Consider the following 9651-nt stretch of genomic DNA (forward strand, 5'->3'; position numbering starts at 1 on the left):
TGAAGAGGAGTGGTAGGACATCTCACGAAACAAATAAATATGAATGATGCAAAGAGGCGACTACGAAACGAAGCCGCTGGGTGCAGTTCGGGCAGACAGCCAAGGCTGTATACAGGCTGTGGCTCGGTGATCCTTACCCGGAAGTAACGAGAGCATCGGAGCATTAAACTTGGTTCACTGAGAAAGAAAGCAAATTTGCAGATCTGCATCACTTTGATGTCTGTATTTTTTTTTCGGCTTCCGACCAACCCGGCGTTCAATATTTATGGCCAACTAAACTAAAACGAAGAGAGAAGCTGAAGTAACGTAACTTGAGATTATTAGCAGCGGCGCGTTTTCGTTGTTTTGCGAAATGGTGGCTGTTTATCGGCTGAAGCCATTGTGCGTAAAGGCGGAAAGCGTGGTTTTCGTGTCAGTGTTTTTGGATCTGAGACACATTTGTTACATGTTATGGTAACGCTCATCTTGTCCAATGAAGCGAGGGATGAATGACAAGCTTGTTTTTATTTTTACACCGCCTTTGAGATATCCTGAACATTGTTTCTTTTTTTCTTTACAGCGATTCGAGACAGCGATAGTTTTGGAGAAAAAAAAACCATTGAACACAAAACTGAATGTCTAAGCATTGAAACAGTAATAAGGCTCGGTAGGGAGCAGTCGCGTTGCTTCGCGTAGAGGTGACAAAAAGCACGCATACATCAGAAAGGTCATTTGCAAGTATATAACGTCTGAATACTACCACCAAAGCAGCAATGCTCACAAGAAGAACGGCGGGCCCATATTGCATGTTTTTTTTCTTCAAGATCCCCGTGTTTCAGCTGGCTATTCCTCGGGATGCGACGCAGTTTGTTTCTATTCCAATTCTTATTCATAAAACTGCAGAGAGGAAATCTTTGAATAGGACGTCGCTCTCATGTAATGCTTTGCGGGGCTCAATGGTTCAAATCTTGGGCGGGCGAAGAATAATACGAATATACGATACATACCGTAAACTATATGCAAGAAATAACACTCGTGCAGAACACGATTGCAACGTACCCTTGGTAGTATGCAAGGGAAGGCGTAGATCAAGCGCAAAGGCGGAGAGACATCGACCGGCAACGCAAAACATAGCCTTCATACTGTCTGTCCATACAGTAAGAAACTGAAGGGCTCACGAGAGCGAAATAACCAAATAAAGAAAGGAAGACGTGGACTGCAGTACGGATGATACGAAGGAAAGAAAGAGAGAGAGAGAGAGAGAGAAGAAATTTGAATCGGGGTTGCTGGGCAGGCCCGTGGAGACTGTAGCACGACTGGGTTTTAGAGAAATGATGTTCGCCCGTTGTATGCGTGCCAAGAAGTTTTTCGGCGTGCCCGCGGAGCACGCGGCCATAAATCGTTATGTGTGCACCACCCTCCCTCCCTCTATTCCCCTTTCTTCTTTCTAGTCCTCTATCGTCACCGTTCTTTTAAGCGAAAGCGAGGGGTTAGGGGGAAAGAAGCCTGAATTGGGAGGGAAGCTTAGTCGGAGAGATGCGCGCCGCAGAGAACGTCTCCGACGGCGCACGTTCTCTAGGAGGCGTCTTGCCCAGGGCGCGCGCGCGCTCCACTTCCGCTTCCGTTCCTTCGCCCCCCCCCCCCCTCCCCCCCTCAATCCATTCTCTGCATCGCAGCGAAGAGCTAGAGTCGCAAAAGCCATCAAACCGCGCCCTCTCGCTTTCTGTGCGAAGACGGCGACGGCGGCGACGAAATAAGACAGTGTTTTTCAACACGCGAACTTGAGAACTTGGAAGGAAACAGTGTTTACTCTTGGCGCCTCGCGGCTACAGCCCCCCCCCCCCCCCCCCCCCCCACCTTCTCGCACTCCACTTTCTACCCCCGCCTTCTTCCGATGCTTTAGGGCGGCACTAGACTTGCAGGTTTGATGTCACGGCGACGGAATGTCGCCGTGATTATGGAAGGGAAAAAATAGCTCATAATGTAGTGAAATAAAATGCCAGGCACAGGAACCTTGTACATGACCTCTACTGCTGCCGCCATACGGCGGTCGATGAAAGCGCTAGCCCGAGTGATAGCGGAGGCCAGCAATTACTCACTCCTACCCACGCGCTGTACATGACGTTTATAAGAGATTTTTTTCTAGAAGCGGCGCTACAACGACCACAGTGGTGGTGCTTTCGAGTAATTACGACGACCTTACAGTGACCTTTGGTTATATTTTGTGTCTAGAAGAAGACGAATTGCATCCTGGTATTACTGTTTTGGTTAACCGCGCTGGTGGAGGGCGCTTTAATTTTGATATATGACCAGTACCAGCTCACACAAAATTTGTTCCTTCTACCAGAGAACCCGGCTCGCTCTGGCTAACAATGATAACTACATGCACAGAGCGGCTGGCCCGAAAAGAGGGCAGAAAGCTGTCTAAACTCGTCATGAAAAGAAACCAGAGAGGTGGAACATGCGTGAACCGACACTTACTTTGCATGAAACGAGCGGAGTTGGAAGTACAGTCGGCACCAAACGATGAGGTGACCGCTACATCGTCATCCTCATCATCATCAGACAGACTAAACCCACTGCAGGGCAAAGGCCTCTCCCATGTCTCTCCTATTAACCCTGTCCTACCTTCTATGAAGTAATTCGTACCAGCAGGAAAAAATATTTTTGCCTCTCTGTACAGAACTGTGAAGGACTTTACTGAACAGAAAAGCTGTAAACACTCGTGCAAAAAAGCTGCACTGGCACGAATCGGCAAAACAAAACTTTTTGAAGACTTCCCATGAGTAGCCACGGGTAGCATGAGCGCATGAGTAGAGTCCCTTGAGCAATATAAGCCTTCACTTAAAGAAACTAGTGACTGAATTGCTAATTCTCTCTTTTTATGCTGCGTCTATGAGTGCTGTAATGTTTCACTGTGAATTGCGATCAGCGCCCGTCGCTGTGAAAGTTATTTTTAAAGTGCAGGTGATTTTCGTTGCTGAAATTCAAAGAATTTTAACGCTGTCTTAGTTTCTAAAGCGAAATCTTCGCTACGCTATGTTTTCAATAAAGCAGCGTCAGTGAAGTTTATCCTTGAACTGTCCTGATTGGTTGAGACAGGTCATGTGACCTACTGACGCCATCGCAACCTCCCTACCGTGGCAGGTGGAGATTAAATTGATGGTTGGCCGAGAGGCCACGTGACCTTTTAACCTCATCTGCTGATGAGGCGTTTGTGTGTGTGTGGCGTTTGTGAACGCAGCCATGCAATGGATGCTTTCGCTTCGCACCAGGTTTAAACCAAAGTTTAAACCACGGCTAATTTTTTGTGGCAGCCACTCGTAAGCCGCAATCTGACTCTTAAATGATCCACACACACACACACACACACACACACACACACACACACACACACACACACACACACACACACACACACACACACACACACACACACACACACACACACACACACACACACACACACACACACACACACACACACACACACACACACACACACACACACACACACACACACACACACACACACACACACACACACACACACACACACACACACACACACACACACACACACACACACACACACACACACACACACACACACACACACACACACACACACACACACACACACACACACACACACACACACACACACACACACACACACACACACACACACACACACACACACACACACACACACACACACACACACACACACACACACTCACACTCACACACACACACACACACACACACACATATATATATATATATATATATATATATATATATATATATATATATATATATATATATATATATATATATATATATATATATATATATATATATATATATATATATATATATATGCAGTCATACGCGTACAAATAAATGGGCGTGAATATCACCACCACTACCATCATCATCATTAGCCCGACTACGCCCACGGCAGGGCAAATTCCGCTCCCATATCTCTCCAGTTAACCGTATCCTATACTCGCACGTATGCGTACACGTATATATTCAGTTTGGTTCGCAGGCTTTAACGTCTCAAAGTGATATGAGGTCTATGAGGGACGCCGTAGTAGAGAACATCGAATTATTTTTACCAACCGATGTTCTTTAACGTGCGCTGACATCGCACAACACACTGGTGTTTTTCATTTCGCCTCCACTGAAATGCAGCTGCAAAAGCCGGGATTCCACCCTGTGTCCGTGGGCTCGACCACCAAACCCCCGAAGCCACTGAGCCTCCGTGGCGGGTGAATATTTGCATGTGTATCAGCGTGCACAAATATTGTCACGTAGTGGTGACGGCAGTCGAAGCAGCGATGAAGACGGACGAAAGGGTCTTCTAAAAGAACTGTTTATTGGGCTGACTTGCACCCAAAATGGACTGAATCACTCGGCGGCAGCGAAGCGACAAGCGTGCTCGGCGGTCGTCGAACAGAACGCCCGCCGCTGTCGGCCGTGCTCAATTTAAAGCTGATAGCGAACATTCGAGATAAAGGCCGCAAAGTTACTAGAACATTCCGGAACAACGTAGAATCAGCTTTGCCTGGCTGCGATCAATCGAGATAAATCTAGTCGCGTCTTGCGTCGCAAACAAAGCGATAAGGTGGTGTCGCGGCAGATTTGAAAAACGAACAAACACTGCAAATATTGGCGGCAATATTGTCGCCGACGAAGACGACATGTTCGCACTGCTTTGAAGAAGAGAGTGTTGAAGAATGGTCACGTTCTTCAGACGAACCGGCCGCCATTGTAGCCTCCTGACGTGGCTGCGCTCTTCAGAGGAAGCGTTCGCCATTACTACCGACCGACCAGCCTTCAATGTGACCTCTCTTCTTCCGGTAGCAGCTACGGTACTGGCAAGACATTAAAAGCGGTCAGCGTTGCTGTTCTTCGGCATCTTGGCGACAAGCGGTACGGACTTGTTCTGACGTCACATTGGCAGCTACGAGCAGGCGCTGGGGTCAGTGTCCGCGATCATGGTTCCAGTCACCCGATTCTCTGCGCACCACCCCTACCTTCTCCGAGACGCTCCAGGCATTGTCACAGATCGACTTGGATCGAGCTCCCGTAGTGATGCTCGGCTGGATGCTCTCGTAGGGGAGCGGGGTAGGAGCCGGGGTGTCAGCGATTCTGGAAACGTCGTAGGATTTGTTCGAGAGAGCCTAAAAGTTGAAGATGGGCACAACGATAGAAGATGCCAAACCGCTTTCTCGCTGCAGCTCGACAGCGCTGCCCGTTTCTGGCGCACATCTGGACGCACTCAGGGCCTACATATGCCCGAAGAGTGCAACGGTGACGAAAAGGCCGACGACCTTTTCCAGCTGTACTTCGGCTCTACGGGCTTGGAAGAGTTGCGCCCAGGGTGGATTCACCAGATCGAGGCTGATGGGGTCCACGCGGAACAGCCTTTCAACATTCTCTACCATCTCGACCAAGCTCTGGGCCATGGATACCACACGCGCAGTAAGACGTCCACCAGGAGCGTGCCATCCAGCCTGTTCCCCAACACCTTTCACACCATGGTATCTCCGTCGCCATTTAACACCAGCCACCAGAGTCGTCCCGTCGTCAAACGCGCCGACACTGACCAGCAGGTGCGCGCCCTTGCAGTCCATGCGACGCAGGAAGGGCCATGTCACGATGTGGTGCTACACGTCCTAGGTGACGACGCCAAGGGACCACTCCCTGAGTCCCGGCATGGAGAACGTCACGTTGGTGCTGTGGTCGGCTGGTATGTTCTCGACCCCGTAGGTCCACGGCACCGGCCGCGAGATGTTCGCCGCGCTGAGCCGGCTAGCCACGAAAGGTCCCTGCTTGCGGTGCCGACCGGGGTCCTCCTGGTTCGGAAGGCCGGCCAAGTAGCGAACCTTACGGAAGTATGGGACCAGTGCACTGGGAAGAGCGAGGAAGAACGTGGCCACGAGGAGCAGTCAGGACCTAAGTGGTGCTGGAGAAGGCGTATGAGGTCGTGACGGAGGGATCCTCGGCGTCGGCACATTCAGGTCACGTCTGCTCAGAAGATTCTGTTCCGAGAAGCGCATCCTAGGCAGCAGGACGTGGCCTTCAAGCGGCGGCCATCGGACTTTGAAAACTCTCTCCGTAGCGCACCGCACGGCGGACCGCGCGATGAACATTATTTCCCCGCGCCGTTCTTTTACGGTGCAGTCTGAGTGTTAATTTTCTTTCTTTCTCGAAATATAAAAAAAATATGTTACGCAATCTTTTTGTACGTACTGTGTTATTCAAAGCTGTGAAATTCATATTTTTATTTTCTAAAATTTCATGCTCTCCGACTATTTTTTTACCTTGTGCATACGTGCGCGTGCTTGTATTATTTCAGTGACTGAACACAGAAACAGGTACGTACGGGGTAACATGTCTCTACAGCAGTACTCTTGACTACTGTACGCAAATCATGTTAATTATAAATTTCTTGCGAGCTTGAAACCATTCAAACGATCGACGCGCACAGAGCACACGGTTTCTAATAGGTGACGTGGGAGCTGGAATACTCGCAATAACAAGGTCTTTTCTCCTCATAGTTAATAAGTTCAGAGATCATAGGAGCCATGGGAAGTCTGAACTATGCGGCCAGGGCGCCAAGCCTGAAGTGACGCTGGCTACGTTGTGTGCGCACAAGTGCTTACTGCGGGCCAGAATAAAATAGGCTTTCTTTTTTCCAAATCATCGCAACCGTTAGCTTACGCAGCATAACGTGTACTATACACCATGTAGGCAATATATCATATGAGCATTTCTCTAGGGGAGTAAGGAAAAGGAAGAACAAAAACTTTTTTGCATAGGTTCTGAACACCGCTTTACCGTTGTGAGCGCAGAGCTGCTTTTATGCTTTTGTGTTTGTTCTAATTTAGGCTGCGTGATGCGTTTAGACTCTACCAATATCCCTCATGAGAAAAGTATACAACAGATGTATCTTACCGGTACTCACCTATGGAGAAGGAACATGAAGGCTAACAAAAAAGGTTAACCTTAAGCTAAGGACAACGCAGTTAGCTATGGAAATAAAAAGGATAGGTGTAACGTTAAGAGACTGGAAGCGGGCAAAGTGGGTGAGAGAACAAACGCGTGTTAATGACATCCTAGTCGAAATGAGGAGGAAGAAATGGGCTTGGGCAGGACATGTAATGCGAATGCAAGATGGCCGCTGGTCCTTATGGGTTACGGAGTGGATTTCAAGCCAAGGCAAGCGTAGGTAGAGGGTGGCAGAAGGTTAGGTGGGCGGATGAGATTAAGAAACTTGCAGGCATAGGGTGGGCGCAGCTGGAAAAGGACAGGGTTAATTGAAGAGACATTGGAGAGGCCTTTGCCCTGCAGTGGGCATAGTAGGCTGATGATGACGTTCATGATGATGCGTTTAGACGCAGTTTTTAAGCAAGAAATGGTTTTAGTTCCTGTTTTCTGCACACTCCGACGAACATCGTTCTGAAACCACGATGAAGTTGGAGCCTAAACTTACGACGAAAACTAGCGATCTTTAAAGGCTGTATAGAGAGAGGCCTTGAAGAAAAAAACAAACTAAAGGCCGTGTAAAGGCTTCAAAGATGTAGGTATGCAAATAAGAATGAATTATCGTTACATAAAACATACTTGTTGATAAACAGATGCAGTTAAGCATCAGCTAGCTTTTCGCGTTTCTTATAGAGGCTACTGAAAGCTTTCCTAAAAATTTTCACCCTTGACTGAAATCTGATCATCTGCACAAACAGCATTAAGAATTTCGAAGCCTGTTGCCAAACAAAGATATTGACACATTCACGCTTGCACTGTAGTTTTGCACGCAGTGTTGCTTTTAACTTGTCTGCGCAAACAAATGCTTGCATTTCCTTGTCTACTTCAGACGGTTAATGCAGGCATGGTTTACTCTTATTGCATATTTCCGTCGATTCTGGTATTTCTCTCTGCTGCTTAGGCTTCAAAGCGAGAGCGTTAAAGGCTCCGTTACAAATAAAATCCGGTGTTCGGCTTTGTCGTCACAGTGAGCAAAAAATCCCGAGCATGACTCTGGCATGTGGTTCTCACACAGCTATCCAGGAGGCAGGCACGCCACGTAGGTCACCTGACCTTACGGCGTCATCACAACCTGGCCACCGGATAGTGAGAAAACTGCTCACCATGGCAGGTGGCAATTCAGTTAATGATTGATCGCTCGGGAAGAGCAACCTAGGTCGCACAAGGCCCACCGCTGGGAGCACCTGCGATCGCAGGGCAGTGGCGCATCGCTTAACCGCTGCACCACTGCGCCGGGAGAAGAACGAGGACTCCCAGCGATCTATGAATGCAAATTAGAGATATATGGAAATTAACCCATCGTGGTACCGCGTCATATCCTTAAGGCGGATGTTAAGTGCCCTCTCCATTCTTTTCTTCTTGAGGTGCCTGTTATCTTTTTGGGATGTTTGTGTGTTGTAGGAGGACAATGTCGCTCCCTTTCTTGTGCTGCGCACACGCTTTGATGTTCTGCAAAGCATGATGCTAAACTACATTTTCTGGCTGCAAAAAGAACCAGTTGTCTTCCGGTGTAATTCCCGTAAAGCTATTAAGCTTTTGAACGATTTTACGTAAGCGAAGGCTAGTGTTTAATTAATTGCTCACACCCACTAAGATTTCAATGATCCCTATTAAGACACACGGCTGGAAAAGCAGCTAATGAAAAAAATTATCCGCCTCAGGAACTTTGATATTCGGCTTCTGATTCCAAGGTAGCGGATTCAATGTGGACCGTGGTGGTCGTATCCTGTTGGAGGCGAAATGCGAAAACTCCTGTGTACTGTGCGATGTTGGCGCACGTTAAAGACCCCCAGGTAGCCCTAGTTAATCCAGAGCCCTCCTCTACGGCGTGCCTCACAGCTCATGTGTCGCTTAGGGATGTTGAACCAAGAAGTGTCACCACACAATTCGAATTTTTTCTGCTTCAAAGAGATTTTCTATTCCGAGATAATCCTGGAAATGAGAGTCCTTTGGTGCAATGCTAATTTAAGAAGATTCTAAACTCACTTCCGGTATTTCTTTATTTTTAAGGAATACAACGAAGGAAGACAAACACTGGCCGCCACGTGCAATATAATGCCCACTCGCATCATTAACATAATCTGCCCAATACACAGAGTGTGCTAGCAAAGTCGTCTAAAATGAGAAATTCTTATACTGCGGAGCATCTGACGTCTTCTCTTCATTTTCGCTCTCTCTCTTTTCGCAGCAAAGCCAGCACATTCGCGAGTTCTGGGAAGAAACTTCCTTCGCCTAAGTCGCAGTTCCTGATACGCATACGCGTTGCATACGGATGTCTATACAGGGAGGAATATTTTTTCCGCAGAAGTCAAAAGAGAGTGCGCGAGGAGAGCGGCGACTCAGGCCCGCTGCAAAGGAAAAAAGCACGCGCTGCGCCGCAAAGAATTTTGATCGCTGCGGGCCTTCAACTGAGCGACATTTTCTGCTCGCGGTCATGCTGATATCTCGCTCGCGCCGCGCGCATCGTGCCACCGCTGGCCGCGAAATTCAATGCATTTCTGCCTCTTTGCGGGCCGGGGGCGCCTTTCGTTTCATTTTCGCGCCTTCGTCTCGCGTCAAGCTGCAGCGCGTGCGTTGTCCTCTTCTCTCGGGTCTTGCGGCGGCTGCGGG

The sequence above is a fragment of the Amblyomma americanum genome, chromosome 3 (assembly GCF_052857255.1).
Source record: "Amblyomma americanum isolate KBUSLIRL-KWMA chromosome 3, ASM5285725v1, whole genome shotgun sequence".
NCBI lineage: Eukaryota > Metazoa > Arthropoda > Arachnida > Ixodida > Ixodidae > Amblyomma > Amblyomma americanum.